The sequence below is a fragment of the Pseudophryne corroboree genome, chromosome 5 (genome assembly GCF_028390025.1).
Source record: "Pseudophryne corroboree isolate aPseCor3 chromosome 5, aPseCor3.hap2, whole genome shotgun sequence".
In the NCBI taxonomy this organism is placed as follows: domain Eukaryota; kingdom Metazoa; phylum Chordata; class Amphibia; order Anura; family Myobatrachidae; genus Pseudophryne; species Pseudophryne corroboree.
This window is the reverse complement of record NC_086448.1, coordinates 831,871,568-831,888,546: the sequence shown is the minus strand read 5'-3', so window position 1 is coordinate 831,888,546 and position 16,979 is coordinate 831,871,568.

Sequence of the window (16,979 nt, the reverse complement as noted above, 5' to 3'; positions counted from 1 at the left end):
CCTGCACCTCAGTGGCGTAACTACTGCCCCCGCAGTCCTCGCGGTGGCTTGGGGGCGAGGGGCTGCGGGGGCGCCACTGATTTACAGCAGACTGACATGCGGACGAGCGTCCGCATGTCAGTCTGCTTTCTCCTTCCCTCCGCCGCTTGTTGGAGGTACACGGAGGGCACAGCGTGTGCGTCTCCTGTGTCCCTCCTGCATCATCTCCGGCGGCCGCGGGTCTAATAGGGGGAAGTGCCGTCCGTGAGCTCTAATTGGCTCACGAACCGGCACTTCCCCCTATTAGACCCGCGGCCGCCGGAGATGATGCAGGAGGGACACAGGAGACGCTGTACCCTCCGTGTCCCTCCAACAAGCGGCAGCAACGGCGGCGGGCATTATCTGGCACTGGGGGGGAATATCTGGCACTGGGGGGGGGGGGGATCTGGCACTGGGGGCATATATGGCACTGGGGGGGGGAATATCTGGCACTGGGGGAATATCTGGCACTGGGGGGGGATATCTGGCACTGGGGGCATATATGGCACTGGGGGGGGGATTATCTGGCACTGGGGTATATCTGGCACTGGGGGGGAATATCTGGCACTGGGGGGGGATATCTGGCACTGGGGGCATATATGGCACTGGGGGGGAATATCTGGCACTGGGGGGGGGATATCTGGCACTGGGGGCATATATGGCACTGGGGGGGGGGGGATATCTGGCACTGGGGGCATATCTGGCACTGGGGGGGAATATATGGCACTGGGGGCATATATGGCACGGGGGGGGGAATATCTGGCACTGGGGGGGAATATCTGGCACTGGGGGCATATGTGGCACTGGGGGGGAATATCCGGCACTGGGGGCATATGTGGCACTGGGGGGGAATATATGGCACTGGGGGCATATCTGGCACTGGGGGCATATGTGGCACTGGGGGGGAATATCTGGCACTGGGGACATATGTGGCACTGGGAGCACAGCCCTAGCAACAAGGACTACCTCCTAGCAACGAGCATGACACCCAGTGCATGAAACACCTGACAACGAGCATGACACCCAGTGCATGAAACACCTGGCAACGAGCATGACACCCAGTGCATGAAACCCCTGGCAACGAGCATGACACCCTGAGCATGAAAACCCCTGGCACCGTGCATGGAACCAAGAGCATGAAACCCCTGGCAACGAGCATGACACCCAGTGCATGAAACCCCTGACAACGAGCAGGTAATTGAAAAGTAATTAGAAGCCTTACTGTAGGACTTAATGTGTAATGGGCATTACGGTGTGTGGCATAATGTATCACGGACATTTCGGTGTGTGTCATAATGTGTCACAGGCATTACGGTGTATGGTATACTATATCGCGGGCATTGTGATATGTGGTATAATGTCTCAGGGTCATTGCAGTGTGGCATAATACATAACGGGCATTGCGGTGTGTGGCATAGGGTATAACGGGCAGGGCATTGCGGTATGTGTCACAGGCATTACGGTGTATGGTATACTATATCACGGGCATTGTGGTATAATGTCTCAAGGTCATTGCAGTGTGTGGCATAATGTGTCACAGGCATTGTATGTGCTATAATGTATCAGGGGCATTGCAGTGTGTAGCATAATGTATAACGGGCATTGCGATTCCTGTCATAATGTGTCACAGGCATTACGGTGTGTGGCATAATGTGTCTGGGGCATTACAGTGTGTGCATATTGTGTCATGTGCATTATTGTGTGTGGAATAATGTCTAAGGGCCATTGCAGTATGTGGAATAATGTATACTGGGCATTACTATAAGGAGGAAAAATGACAAATAATGTAAGGGGCATGAATCAGGATTATTTTTCTTTCCTGTGGTGGCCAACGTCTGGGCGTGCAGGTTGCAAAACTGGGGTATAAGGTAGTCTTTTCCTGCAATGCCACGCCCCTTTATGAGAAACCACGCCCATTCCAACGAAACCACGCCCCTTTTTTGCGGCGCGCGCGCATATTTAGCCCTTTCTTGCTCCCAATTATGGGGCATGGGGGGGGGGCGCTGAAGAATTTTTTGGCTTGGGGGAGAAAAATTTCTAGTTACGCCACTGCTGCACCTGCAGAAATTTAGTTGAGCAGGTGATCATTAATGTTATTTTATTTAGAGGTTTTTCTGTGACTTTCTGGGATCTCACCACCTCCTAACGGTGCACAGAAGCACGCTGCGTTCCGGCCAGGTCGTAAGATGTAAACTGCGCATTTCCTTCATATTGTAGAATTAATGTTAAATGAGGCTGAAGTGAGCGGCCGTTTGCTCAGTGTACACACAAGCCATCTGTATAATTACATTACTGTGTGCGGCTGCCGGCAGCACATGGCCACCACAGCCGCAGCTGCCAGCACTTTGCATAATACAGGAGACAGAATCAGTTATTCATAGACAGTACATAGAGGAAAAGTCACAGCTTTCTGTATTCCCTGGGCGGCTGCTGTAGCTGTGGCCTGGGAAATACACAGGGAAAGTCTGCAATATGGAAGGCTTCAATTACTTATGTTATACCTTTATTGTGAGTCTACAGGAGGATTAGCAGAGCTCAATGAATTGTGCTGATATATGGGCAAATTATGGACATTAGAAAGACTATATACAGTATAAGTGTAAGGTGGGGAATGAATAGAAATTACTTATACCCCTATTATTATTATTATCCTTTATTTATATGGCGCCACAAGGGATCCGCAGCGCCCATTACACAGTACATAATCAAATGAGCAAACAAGAAAACCGCACTTACAGTACAGGACAAAATAGGACAGGTATAGAAAACCCGGGGTCAGGTGCCATCAGCGGGAGTATGGAGTATAAGATAAACCCCTTTCACATCTCCAATGGCGGATCCCACTGGGATTTAGAGACAAGTCCTTCCCAGGAGGTATCCGGCATTGGAGACTCTCCTACCTCTTTCTGCTGGCTTCCAGACCCGACATATTGCTGGGTCGGTCGCCATAGCGGCGGAGGGTTGAGTCGGCAGCGGGGGCGGAGGTGGAGGCGGCGCTGGGAGACCAGCTCATCTCAGCGCCGCCTCTCCCTATCTTGTAAACGGGTCCCGGGTCATCTCGACCCGGGAATCCGTTTACAGAGCTACTGACCCGGTATTCAACCCGGGTATAACACTGCTTATTGGGGGTCATTCCGAGTGGATCGCACGTAGCAACTTTTTGCTGTTCGTGCGATCAACCTGACGCAGGTACAGAACGGCTACAGCTGGGACTAGCCTGCCACCTCCACACACACAGCCCAGCACCAGGGGCTAGTCACATTCACCTCACCGCACCTCACTGTATTGATACATCCGTATTAGAGAGGTGCGGTGCGGTTCTCCAAGTCAAATCAAGTCCCAGTTCGGAATCACTTTGGGGTTCCAATGGGGCCGAGTCCTGGCTCTCGGGTCTGTTGTCAGTTCCGACAACATGATTTTAGCTGGGTTATTTTTGTTTTTTTTAATCAATGTTTACCAATTTCTATCGATTTTTAAAGAATCCAAAAAATCCGAACCAAAACGCGATGATGAACCAAAACCAAAATACCTCTAATTTCATGCAAACTACACAATATTGCAGCCAACCTGCTATCAAGCCTTTATCGGGTGAATTCAAATGTTTGAAAAGTCGGATGGGTGTCTGTTTTTTCCTGTCTATTAGATAGAAAAAAACAGACACCCATCTGACTTTTCAAACAATTGAATATCCCCCTTTATGTTTTAGAGCAATAAGGCAAAATTTCTTCCAACTAGCTGCAATCCAATAACAGTGATCGTAGGGAAAATCCTATCCCAGAACCCTGAGCGCCTAATAACTGTGTCACACTGTATGGCGGCTAATGTATTCCGTCTTTGAAGTGCAAAGTGGGATCGTGCATTTCATATCTATACATTTGTTATGCAGGAACAAAGAAGTATCTAAATCATTACTGTAATTAATGGTGATATACGCCACTTCCAACCTTGTTTGATGAGATCACAAGGAAATCTCAGAATTCTTAGCACTGTATTTCCCTCACGTACTCAGAGAAACTCACTTTCCCATCTTCATCACCGCAATGTCACAGCTTTTTTCTCATTATGTTAAACACAAAATAGCAGCTGTTAATGCGTCACAACACTTGTCGCACTTTGCTCGTGCACAACGTACACCCCAATTTTCAGTTGAGCGAGTTTACGGTAACTGCGCTTAGAGAGATCTGCGAAAAGCCCCTCACTTGTAAGTTTGGTGTCCTGAAGAGCATAGCCAGATTAAGGGGGTGGGGGGTGGGGGGGGGGTGGATGCAGGGCATACTGTACTCCGGGACCCCCTTTGTCAGGGGCCCCCCCGGCCAGAGCACACTGACGTCACTAGCTTTCCCTCTTAAGCAGAACCAGCAGCCAGAATGAGAGCAGGACAGTATGCAGTGCAAGCAGAGAATATCATGTTTCATGAGCTACCAACAGAGCTTTCTGACCAGAGAAGAGATAGGAGGGTGGAGAGAGCTGTAAGTGACACAGGAATCCCAGCTTCTCCTCCTCACCTCCTGGGTGTCTGAGTCCTGTGTAACCTGTTATGCAACTAAACCATTTGGGTCTAGAGCTAGAGACACACACACAGAGAGTCCTCCTGGGTCCTGTCCCAGTGTGTAAGTAGTACAGAGGCTGCTGCTATTCTTGCATGTGACAAGATAAATTGTTTTATTTTTCTATGTGTATTTTAAGGTTAAGTTGTCTTTGTTCCACTACAAGAAAAGTTTATAAAATAGTTGTCTCTCATTTAGGTGGAGCTATAAACAGTACCCAGGCCATTATTAAACTATTAGTTAAAACTAATATACACCATTGGTTTAAATGTAATGTACACAGTCTATACCTCCCACCATGACCCATTCCAGGAGGGACAACATGCTCTCTACCCGGACTTCCTTCTTAATTTATGATTGCAATCACTTGTGTTGAAATACCTTTCTTATCAATTGAATAGTTCAACACAGTGGGAAGTCCAGGTAGAAAGCATTTTGTCCCTCCTGAAATGGGCCGTGTACAATTTAATATACATCCCCCACCTTCCATCGGGGGCCCCCTGTCTTAGGTGCCCCAGGCACCCCCAAGGCTTAATCCGGCCCTGCTGTAGAGATGCATTTGGTTTTGACATAGACCCATCTCTTAGCTATAATTACCATTTATGTATATAGTGCCACTAATTATAAACAGCTGTACACAGAATATTTGTCATTCACCTCAGTTACGGAAAGCTGGTGGCCCCTCAAATAAGTTAGGAAGGAAATTGCATAGATCCATATCTAGCAGGGGAACATCTCCCCAACATAGTCGATTACAATTGTGATGCTGTGTTACGCTATTTGGGATCTTTCTACATGACGGCTATACTTACACGTCCACCACTAGGACGGAAATTTACCCTCACTAGGGTTACTGTCGTCTGTCACCAACAACGTGATCTGGAGATCCCTGATGTCCTACGTGAGGGTCCAGTTCTACGGACCACTAGAAGAAGTGGACATCTCCCCCCGACATAAGACGGGCCTTCATTCCCATAGATCCATTCTTTTGCCTTAGATGGACTTTAAGAGAGGGAAAAAGAGTATGGGGGTCACTAGATGGTTATCCCGCTTTCCATCACTGATGGTTCCAGATATTGTTGCGGCATTTCATATACTATATATCTTGCAATGCTTTTGAAAAACTGGCTTTGACACAGAATTATTCCCCAACATTTCCTACCAGACCTATCTGTCCCCATAACGACGATTCATCATATCATTGCTCCCTTCCATCACTTATACCATCATCTCCTCCCCACTAACAGCAATGGCACCACACCCTGGGGTGCTGCCGCCCTGCTGCTTATTTGGGTATTATGACGGCTGATACAGGAATATGTATAAGACTTGACCATGTCCTGCAGTGTTCTGTACTGTAAGCCACTTTCTTCCTGTTTAGTTAATGCGCTTTATGTTTATGTACTTTGTAATAGGCACTGCAGACCCCTTATGGCACCATGTAAATAAAGGATAATAATAATAATAATAATAATAATAATAATAATAATATAGCCATTAGCACTGATGATAAGAAAACATACTGTACATGCATGCAGACATACATACATACATACATACATAGACATACATACTGTACATAGATAGATACATATGTACAGACATACATACTGTACATACATACAGACATACATACTGTACATAGATAGATACATATGTACAGACATACATACTGTACATACATACAGACATACATACTGTACATAGATAGATACATATGTACAGACATACATACTGTACATACATACAGACATACATACTGTACATAGATAGATACATATGTACAGACATACATACTGTACATACATACAGACATACATACTGTACATAGATAGATACATATGTACAGACATACATACTGACATACATACTGTACTATACATACATACAGACATACATACTGACATACATACTGTACTATACATACATACAGACATACATACTGTCAATACATAGATACAAATGTACATACATACAGACATACATACTGTATATACATACAGACATACATACTGTACTGTACAGACATACATACATACATACATACAGACATACATACTATACAGACATACATACAGACATACATACTGTACATACATACAGACATACATACTGTACTGTACAGACATACATACAGACATACATACATACTATACAGACATACATACATACAGACATACATACATAGATACATACATACATACAGACATACTGTACATACATATTCTCTGTAAAGCGCTGCGGAATATGTGTGCGCTGTATAAATAACTGGTAATAAATAATAATAAATAAATAATACAGTATCTCCAAAATGGATTAGATTGAGCACAGTTGCACAAGGAAACGGAGGTGGCCGCCTTCTGTGATGTTTGGCAATGTTACATTTCTATTCTTCCTCCTTCCGTCTGGTCCCCGATTGACAATTCCCTCCCCTGTGTGCAGCAGCGTTACACCAACCCTATACCTGGTGCAAATGATCTGGAAACATATGGATCTGCCTGCATGCGCACAACCTCGCAGAGCCCACGGTTCCGTCAGTGCACACTCAGTACGCCTGTGCAAAACGTAGTCTATAGCTAGGTACACAGTGGCAGATTTTTTTTGGTCTGCCTGACAATCGGACGATTTTTCAGGAATTGTAGGCACCAATATCTGAGCTACACACTTAAAGATTTAGTTTTTCAGTTACTCATTTTCTGCCACATCACACTGCATTTGTATATATCCGCCCACAAGGTGGATGACAGTGACAGGAAAACATAGGAAATATGGGCAGATTATTGAGAACGCACACACTCTGCTAGATATTGGTAGATTGTGGCAGATATTTTTGGCTGATTGATCGGAAAATCTATAGTTCGGGTGTGTGTGTGCAAGATTTTTCCGAATTATCGGCGAAACGTCGACACGATCGTTTGTACACACTATACAATAAATCAGGCCGATGTCCCAATTATTGGCAAATTAGCCCAACAACTGTATAGTGGGGGTCATTCCGAGTTGTTCGCTCGTTATTTTTTTTTCGCAACGGAGCGATTAGTCGCGAATGCGCATGCGCAATGTCCGCAGTGCGACTGCGCCAAGTAAATTTGCTATGCAGTTAGGAATTTTACTCACGTTTTTTTCTTCGTTCTGGTGATCGTAATGTGATTGACAGGAAGTGGGTGTTTCTGGGCGGAAACAGGCCGTTTTATGGGTGTGTGTGAAAAAACGCTACCGTTTCTGGGAAAAACGCGGGAGTGGCTGAAGAAACGGAGGAGTGTCTGGGCGAACGCTGGGTGTGTTTGTGACGTCAAACCAGGAACGACAAGCACTGAACTGATCGCAGATGCCGAGTAAGTGTGGAGCTACTCAGAAACTGCTAAGAGGTGTGTAATCGCAATTTTGAGAATCTTTCGTTCGCAATTTTAAGAAGCTAAGATACACTCCCAGTAGGCGGCGGCTTAGCGTGTGTAAAGCTGCTAAAAACAGCTTGCGAGCGAACAACTCGGAATGAGGGCCAGTGTGTACCTAGCTAAAGCCCCATTAGCACCCGGATTCGTGCCCTCTGCACCCCTGTGCCCTGTTTCCTCATTAGTAAAATCCCCTGGTTGTCGCAGCACCTACAGCCTAGTGACAGAGCTGCACATTCCTAGATATGATATTCAGTGACATGAAGATGCTGAGAGCTAATCAGAAATGAATGAAACTAATGAATAATGTATTTAGCAGTCTGTTTACAGCGTCTCATTTAGATTTAGTCGCATGTAACTTGTGATCAGTATGAAAAAAACTCCTTCCCATCTCCCCGAGCCCCGGTCACCTGTCATTAGTGCTCCTGCAAAGTGTTGCATTTATTGCGGTTGAAGACACCTGTGACACAGCGAGTGCTCCGGGCAGCTTAGCATCTGTTCTTTAATTATCCTAACGAGGATGTAGATTTGTATAACCGTGCACAGGTTTCACCTCTGTCAGTGAATTACTCCCATACTGATAGCTGAGGCCTGACGTGGGGACCCGCGTGTCCTCTGGTGGCTCATACTGATAGCTGAGGCTTGACGTGGGGCACCGTGTGTCCTCTGGTGGCTCATACTGATAGCTGAGGCCTGACGTGGGGCACCGCGTGTCCTCTGGTGGCTCATACTGATAGCTGAGGCCTGACGTGGGGCACCGCGTGTCCTCTGGTGGCTCATACTGATAGCTGAGGCCTGAGGTTCGGCACTGCGTGTCCTCTGATGGCTCATACTGATAGCTGAGGCCTGAGGTGGGGCACTGCGTGTCCTCTGGTGGCTCATACTGATAGCTGAGGCCTGAGGTGGGGCACTGCATGTCCTCTGGTGGCTCATACTGATAGCTGAGGCCTGACGTGGGGCACCGCGTGTCCTCTGGTGGCTCATACTGATAGCTGAGGCTTGACGTGGGACACCGCGTGTCCTCTGGTGGCTCATACTGATAGCTGAGGCCTGACGTGGGGCACCGTGTGTCCTCTGGTGGCTCATACTGATAGCTGAGGCCTGACGTGGGGCACCGCGTGTCCTCTGGTGGCTCATACTGATAGCTGAGGCTTGACGTGGGGCACCGCGTGTCCTCTGGTGGCTCATACTGATAGCTGAGGCCTGACGTGGGGCACCGCGTGTCCTCTGGTGGCTCATACTGATAGCTGAGGCTTGACGTGGGGCATCGCGTGTCCTCTGGTGGCTCATACTGATAGCTGAGGCCTGACGTGGGGCACCGCGTGTCCTCTGGTGGCTCATACTGATAGCTGAGGCCTGACGTGGGGCACCGCGTGTCATCTGGTGGCTCATACTGATAGCTGAGGCCTGAGGTTCGGCACTGCGTGTCCTCTGGTGGCTCATACTGATAGCTGAGGCCTGAGGTGGGGCACTGCGTGTCCTCTGGTGGCTCATACTGATAGCTGAGGCCTGAGGTGGGGCACTGCATGTCCTCTGGTGGCTCATACTGATAGCTGAGGCCTGAGGTTCAGCACTGCGTGTCCTCTGGTGGCTCATACTGATAGCTGAGGCCTGATGTGGGGCACCGCGTGTCCTCTGGTGGCTCATACTGATAGCTGAGGCTTGACGTGGGGCACCGCGTGTCCTCTGGTGGCTCATACTGATAGCTGAGGCCTGACGTGGGGCACCGTGTGTCCTCTGGTGGCTCATACTGATAGCTGAGGCCTGACGTGGGGCACCGCATGTCCTCTGGTGGCTCATACTGATAGCTGAGGCTTGACGTGGGGCACCGCGTGTCCTCTGGTGGCTCATACTGATAGCTGAGGCCTGACGTGGGGCACCGCGTGTCCTCTGGTGGCTCATACTGATAGCTGAGGCTTGACGTGGGGCATCGCGTGTCCTCTGGTGGCTCATACTGATAGCTGAGGCCTGACGTGGGGCACCGCGTGTCCTCTGGTGGCTCATACTGATAGCTGAGGCCTGACGTGGGGCACCGCGTGTCCTCTGGTGGCTCATACTGATAGCTGAGGCCTGAGGTTCGGCACTGCGTGTCCTCTGGTGGCTCATACTGATAGCTGAGGCCTGAGGTGGGGCACTGCGTGTCCTCTGGTGGCTCATACTGATAGCTGAGGCCTGAGATGGGGCACTGCATGTCCTCTGGTGGCTCATACTGATAGCTGAGGCCTGAGGTTCAGCACTGCGTGTCCTCTGGTGGCTCATACTGATAGCTGAGGCCTGACGTGGGGCACCGCGTGTCCTCTAGTGGCTCATACTGATAGCTGAGGCCTGACGTGGGGCACCGCGTGTCCTCTAGTGGCTCATACTGATAGCTGAGGCTTGACGTGGGGCACCGCGTGTCCTCTGGTGGCTCATACTGATAGCTGAGGCCTGACGTGGGGCACCGCGTGTCCTATGGTGGCTCATACTGATAGCTGAGGCCTGACGTGGGGCACTGCGTGTCCTCTGGTGGCTCATACTGATAGCTGAGGCCTGAGGTTCGGCACTGCGTGTCCTCTGGTGGCTCATACTGATAGCTGAGGCCTGAGGTGGGGCACTGCGTGTCCTCTGGTGGCTCATACTGATAGCTGAGGCCTGAGGTGGGGCACTGCATGTCCTCTGGTGGCTCATACTGATAGCTGAGGCCTGAGGTTCAGCACTGCATGTCCTCTGGTGGCTCATACTGATAGCTGAGGCCTGACGTGGGGCACCGCGTGTCCTCTGGTGGCTCATACTGATAGCTGAGGCCTGAGGTTCGGCACTGCGTGTCCTCTGGTGGCTAATACTGATAGCTGAGGCCTGACGTGGGGCCCCGCGTGTCCTTTGGTGGCTCATACTGATAGCTGAGGCCTGACGTGGGGCACCGCGTGTCCTCTGGTGGCTCATACTGATAGCTGAGGCCTGACGTGGGGCACCGCGTGTCCTTTGGTGGCTCATACTGATAGCTGAGGCCTGAGGTTCGGCACTGCGTGTCCTCTGGTGGCTCATACTGATAGCTGAGGCCTGAGGTGGGGCACTGCATGTCCTCTGGTGGCTCATACTGATAGCTGAGGCCTGAGGTGGGGCACTGCGTGTCCTCTGGTGGCTCATACTGATAGCTGAGGCCTGAGGTGGGGCACTGCGTGTCCTCTGGTGGCTCATACTGATAGCTGAGGCCTGAGGTGGGGCACTGCATGTCCTCTGGTGGCTCATACTGATAGCTGAGGCCTGAGGTTCAGCACTGCGTGTCCTCTGGTGGCTCATACTGATAGCTGAGGCCTGAGGGGGGGCACTGCGTGTCCTCTGGTGGCTCATACTGATAGCTGAGGCCTGAGGTTTGGCACTGCGTGTCCTCTTGTGGCTCATACTGATAGCTGAGGCCTAATGTGGGGCACCGCGTGTCCTCTGGTAGCTCATACTGATAGCTGAGTAGAGATGAGCGGGTTCGGTTTCTCTGAATCCGAACCCGCCAGAACTTCATGTTTTTTTTCACGGGTCCGAGCGACTCGGATCTTCCCGCCTTGCTCGGTTAACCCGAGCGCGCCCGAACGTCATCATGACGCTGTCGGATTCTCGCGAGGCTCGGATTCTATCGCGAGACTCGGATTCTATATAAGGAGCCGCGCGTCGCCGCCATTTTCACACGTGCATTGAGATTGATAGGGAGAGGACGTGGCTGGCGTCCTCTCCATTTAGATTATAAGAGACTGAGAGAGATTTACTGGAGCTGACTAGGAGGAGTACTGTTACTGTAGAAGTGTAGAGACTGAGTGGAGAGAGTTTACTAGTGAGGACAGTGCAGTTTACTTTATAATCCGTTCTCTGCCTGAAAAAAGCGATACACAGCACACAGTGACTCAGTCACATACCATATCTGTGTGCACTGCTCAGGCTCAGGCCAGTGTGCTGCATCATCTATTATCTATATATAATATTATATATATCTGTCTGACTGCTCAGCTCACACAGCTTATAATTGTGGGGGAGACTGGGGAGCACTACTGCAGTGCCAGTTATAGGTTATAGCAGGAGCCAGGAGTACATAATATATTATATAGTGAGTGACCACCAGACACACAGTGCAGTTTATTTAATATATCCGTTCTCTGCCTGAAAAAAGCGATACACACAGTGACTCAGTCAGTCACATACCATATCTGTGTGCACTGCTCAGGCTCAGGCCAGTGTGCTGCATCATCTATATATATTATATATCTGTCTGACTGCTCAGCTCACACAGCTTATAATTGTGGGGGAGACTGGGGAGCACTACTGCAGTGCCAGTTATAGGTTATAGCAGGAGCCAGGAGTACATAATATATTATATAGTGAGTGACCACCAGACACACAGTGCAGTTTATTTAATATATCCGTTCTCTGCCTGAAAAAAGCGATACACACAGTGACTCAGTCAGTCACATACCATATCTGTGTGCACTGCTCAGGCTCAGGCCAGTGTGCTGCATCATCTATATATATTATATATCTGTCTGACTGCTCAGCTCACACAGCTTATAATTGTGGGGGAGACTGGGGAGCACTACTGCAGTGCCAGTTATAGGTTATAGCAGGAGCCAGGAGTACATAATATATTATATAGTGAGTGACCACCAGACACACAGTGCAGTTTATTTAATATATCCGTTCTCTGCCTGAAAAAAGCGATACACACAGTGACTCAGTCAGTCACATAGACACATACCATATCTGTGTGCACTGCTCAGGCTCAGGCCAGTGTGCTGCATCATCTATATATATTATATATCTGTCTGACTGCTCAGCTCACACAGCTTATAATTGTGGGGGAGACTGGGGAGCACTACTGCAGTGCCAGTTATAGGTTATAGCAGGAGCCAGGAGTGCATAATATATTATATAGTGAGTGACCACCAGACACACAGTGCAGTTTATTTAATATATCCGTTCTCTGCCTGAAAAAAGCGATACACACAGTGACTCAGTCAGTCACATACCATATCTGTGTGCACTGCTCAGGCTCAGGCCAGTGTGCTGCATCATCTATATATATTATATATCTGTCTGACTGCTCAGCTCACACAGCTTATAATTGTGGGGGAGACTGGGGAGCACTACTGCAGTGCCAGTTATAGGTTATAGCAGGAGCCAGGAGTACATATTATATTAAAATTAAACAGTGCACACTTTTGCTGCAGGAGTGCCACTGCCAGTGTGACTGACCAGGGACCTGACCACACTGACCACCAGTATAGTTAGTAGTATACTTATATTGTGATTGCCTGAAAAAGTTAAACACTCGTCGTGTGACTTCACTTGTGTGTTTTTTTTTTTTTTATTCTATAAAAATAAAACTCATTCTGCTGACAGACAGTGTCCAGCAGGTCCGTCATTATATAATATATAATATATACCTGTCCGGCTGCAGTAGTGATATATATATATATTTTTTATATCATTTATCATCCAGTCGCAGCAGACACAGTACGGTAGTTCACGGCTGTGGCTACCTCTGTGTCTCTGCACTCGGCAGGCAGTCCGTCCATAATTGTAATACCACCTAACCGTGGATTTTTTTCATTCTTCTTTATACATACATAGTTACATAGACATCTTCTCTTTATCAACCAGTCTATATTAGCTGCAGACACAGTACAGTACGGTAGTTCACGGCTGTGGCTACCTCTGTGTCTGCACTCGGCAGGCAGTCCGTCCATAATTGTATACCACCTAACCGTGGTTTTTTTTCATTCTTCTTTATACATACATAGTTACATAGACATCTTCTCTTTATCAACCAGTCTATATTAGCTGCAGACACAGTACAGTACGGTAGTTCACGGCTGTGGCTACCTCTGTGTCTGCACTCGGCAGGCAGTCCGTCCATAATTGTATACCACCTAACCGTGGATTTTTTTCAGTCTTCTTTATACATACATAGTTACATAGACATCTTCTCTTTATCAACCAGTCTATATTAGCTGCAGACACAGTACAGTACGGTAGTTCACGGCTGTGGCTACCTCTGTGTCTGCAGTCGGCAGGCAGTCCATAATTGTATACTAGTATCCATCTCCATTGTTTACCTGAGGTGCCTTTTAGTTGTGCCTATTAAAATATGGAGAACAAAAATGTTGAGGTTCCAAAATTAGGGAAAGATCAAGATCCACTTCCACCTCGTGCTGAAGCTGCTGCCACTAGTCATGGCCAAGACGATGAAATGCCAGCAACGTCGTCTGCCAAGGCCGATGCCCAATGTCATAGTACAGAGCATGTCAAATCCAAAACACCAAATATCAGAAAAAAAAGGACTCCAAAACCTAAAATAAAATTGTCGGAGGAGAAGCGTAAACTTGCCAATATGCCATTTACCACACGGAGTGGCAAGGAACGGCTGAGGCCCTGGCCTATGTTCATGGCTAGTGGTTCAGCTTCACATGAGGATGGAAGCACTCAGCCTCTCGCTAGAAAAATGAAAAGACTCAAGCTGGCAAAAGCAGCACAGCAAAGAACTGTGCATTCTTCGAAATCCCAAATCCACAAGGAGAGTCCAATTGTGTCGGTTGCGATGCCTGACCTTCCCAACACTGGACGTGAAGAGCATGCGCCTTCCACCATTTGCACGCCCCCTGCAAGTGCTGGAAGGAGCACCCGCAGTCCAGTTCCTGATAGTCAGATTGAAGATGTCAGTGTTGAAGTACACCAGGATGAGGAGGATATGGGTGTTGCTGGCGCTGGGGAGGAAATTGACCAGGAGGATTCTGATGGTGAGGTGGTTTGTTTAAGTCAGGCACCCGGGGAGACACCTGTTGTCCGTGGGAGGAATATGGCCGTTGACATGCCAGGTGAAAATACCAAAAAAATCAGCTCTTCGGTGTGGAGGTATTTCACCAGAAATGCGGACAACAGGTGTCAAGCCGTGTGTTCCCTTTGTCAAGCTGTAATAAGTAGGGGTAAGGACGTTAACCACCTCGGAACATCCTCCCTTATACGTCACCTGCAGCGCATTCATAATAAGTCAGTGACAAGTTCAAAAACTTTGGGTGACAGCGGAAGCAGTCCACTGACCAGTAAATCCCTTCCTCTTGTAACCAAGCTCACGCAAACCACCCCACCAACTCCCTCAGTGTCAATTTCCTCCTTCCCCAGGAATGCCAATAGTCCTGCAGGCCATGTCACTGGCAATTCTGACGAGTCCTCTCCTGCCTGGGATTCCTCCGATGCATCCTTGCGTGTAACGCCTACTGCTGCTGGCGCTGCTGTTGTTGCCGCTGGGAGTCGATGGTCATCCCAGAGGGGAAGTCGTAAGCCCACTTGTACTACTTCCAGTAAGCAATTGACTGTTCAACAGTCCTTTGCGAGGAAGATGAAATATCACAGCAGTCATCCTACTGCAAAGCGGATAACTGAGGCCTTGACAACTATGTTGGTGTTAGACGTGCGTCCGGTATCCGCCGTTAGTTCACAGGGAACTAGACAATTTATTGAGGCAGTGTGCCCCCGTTACCAAATACCATCTAGGTTCCACTTCTCTAGGCAGGCGATACCGAGAATGTACACGGACGTCAGAAAAAGACTCACCAGTGTCCTAAAAAATGCAGTTGTACCCAATGTCCACTTAACCACGGACATGTGGACAAGTGGAGCAGGGCAGGGTCAGGACTATATGACTGTGACAGCCCACTGGGTAGATGTATGGACTCCCGCCGCAAGAACAGCAGCGGCGGCACCAGTAGCAGCATCTCGCAAACGCCAACTCTTTCCTAGGCAGGCTACGCTTTGTATCACCGCTTTCCAGAATACGCACACAGCTGAAAACCTCTTACGGCAACTGAGGAAGATCATCGCGGAATGGCTTACCCCAATTGGACTCTCCTGTGGATTTGTGGCATCGGACAACGCCAGCAATATTGTGTGTGCATTAAATATGGGCAAATTCCAGCACGTCCCATGTTTTGCACATACCTTGAATTTGGTGGTGCAGAATTTTTTAAAAAACGACAGGGGCGTGCAAGAGATGCTGTCGGTGGCCAGAAGAATTGCGGGACACTTTCGGCGTACAGGCACCACGTACAGAAGACTGGAGCACCACCAAAAACTACTGAACCTGCCCTGCCATCATCTGAAGCAAGAAGTGGTAACGAGGTGGAATTCAACCCTCTATATGCTTCAGAGGTTGGAGGAGCAGCAAAAGGCCATTCAAGCCTATACAATTGAGCACGATATAGGAGGTGGAATGCACCTGTCTCAAGTGCAGTGGAGAATGATTTCAACGTTGTGCAAGGTTCTGATGCCCTTTGAACTTGCCACACGTGAAGTCAGTTCAGACACTGCCAGCCTGAGTCAGGTCATTCCCCTCATCAGGCTTTTGCAGAAGAAGCTGGAGGCATAGAAGAAGGAGCTAAAAGGGAGCGATTCCGCTAGGCATGTGGGACTTGTGGATGCAGCCCTTAATTCGCTTAACAAGGATTCACGGGTGGTCAATCTGTTGAAATCAGAGCACTACATTTTGGCCACCGTGCTCGATCCTAGATTTAAAGCCTACCTTGGATCTCTCTTTCCGGCAGACACAAGTCTGCTGGGGTTGAAAGACCTGCTGGTGACAAAATTGTCAAGTCAAGCGGAACGCGACCTGTCAACATCTCCTCCTTCACATTCTCCCACAACTGGGGGTGCGAGGAAAAGGCTCAGAATTCCGAGCCCACCCGCTGGCGGTGATGCAGGGCAGTCTGGAGCGACTGCTGATGCTGACATCTGGTCCGGACTGAAGGACCTGACAACGATTACGGACATGTCGTCTACTGTCACTGCATATGATTCTCTCAACATTGATAGAATGGTGGAGGATTATATGAGTGACCGCATCCAAGTAGGCACGTCACACAGTCCGTACTTATACTGGCAGGAAAAAGAGGCAATTTGGAGGCCCTTGCACAAACTGGCTTTATTCTACCTAAGTTGCCCTCCCACAAGTGTGTACTCCGAAAGAGTGTTTAGTGCCGCCGCTCACCTTGTCAGCAATCGGCGTACG